Consider the following 1,390-nt stretch of genomic DNA (forward strand, 5'->3'; position numbering starts at 1 on the left):
ACACACACACACTCTCTCACAAGAGGCGCCGCTGACGCACAGCAGTTCATGATTCATTCCTTGACTCCTCTGAGCTGACCCTTGCCTTGTGAACCGTCAAGGCGCTGCTTCTGCTCAGCTCGCGCTGCCTCGCCGCCGCACTCGCCTCCGCCGCACCCGCCGCGGCCGCGTCCGCCTCCGCCGCCAGCTTTGCCCGCGAACTGCTCGGCTGTCCCGCCCTCCTCGCCCGCCTGCCCGCCGCGTGCGTCGCCGCCGCCTTTGGCGAGCCATCCTGCACCCTAGTCGCCGCCGTATCGCGCTGAGAGTAGAGCCTTTCTTCACTCAAAGGCACAGCTTCGGGCCCGAAGGCGCACGACCTCGCCTGTCGTCACCCCACCCCACCACCACTGCCTGCTCCAGGCGCGAGCTTTGTGCCGCTCGCCGCCGCGCTGACCGCGCCGCTGCCAGCCGACTTGCCCGCCGACGGCGGCGCCGCCTCGCACTCCGGACGCCACACAGCAAACCCCTCACGTCATGCGCCTCACTGTTTGGTTCCTTAGGCGCCGCCTCGCACTCCGACGCCACAAAGCGGTTTGCGGCCGGGAGCGCCGCGCACGCCCTCGCCACGGCGACACCATGGGAGGCGCGCGCCGCCGCCGCTAACCTCTGCACGTCGCCGACGCGCCGCCGCCGCCGCCGGCTCGCCGCTCCCTCCGTCGCCCCTCCCTCCGCCGCCGTTCCCTCCGCCGCCGCTCCCTCCGCCGCCGCCGCCGCCTCGGCGCCGCTGTCGCTCTCGCCGCCGCTGGCCGCGTGCGTTTGCGCCAACCTTGTCGCGCTGGCGGAGGCGTCGGGCGTGCTCCAGCGCGCCGTCGCCGCGAGCGGGCAGGGCGCGGGCGGGGAGGGGGAGGAGGAGGGGCCTAGAAGCGGGAGTCGCACTCGCGTGTGCCAACCAGCGCGCAGACGACACGTAGTCCCAGCATGTGCCCAGCTGTCGTCCGCTGTCCTCCGCCGCATGTGCTCTCGTATTCACAGCTCTTCTATTCACAGCTCTTCTATTCACAGCTCTTCTATTCACAGCTCTTCTATTCACAGCTCTTCTATTCACAGGTGTGCCAGCACCGCATGTGTTCTCGTATTCCGACCAGCGCTCAGAAGACCGTAGCCAAGACCGTAGTCCCGCCGTAGCCGCTGTACGCATAGTCGCGTCGCACGCCCGCCAGTGGTCGGAGTACACCGCGCAAGTACCGTCTTCCCGCCCCGACCTCGGCGTGCTCCATTGCGTAGGGGGGGGGGGAGGGCGTGTGCAGCTACGCCCGCGTCCTGCACGACCTGCTGCCCGCGTCGGCGGCCGCGCTCGACGCGCCGCGGAGCCGGAGCCGGAGCTGGAGGGGGGGGAGGGCTGCCGCGGGGG

Source organism: Emiliania huxleyi (assembly GCF_000372725.1).
Source record: "Emiliania huxleyi CCMP1516 unplaced genomic scaffold EMIHUscaffold_1129, whole genome shotgun sequence".
NCBI lineage: Eukaryota > Haptophyta > Isochrysidales > Noelaerhabdaceae > Emiliania > Emiliania huxleyi.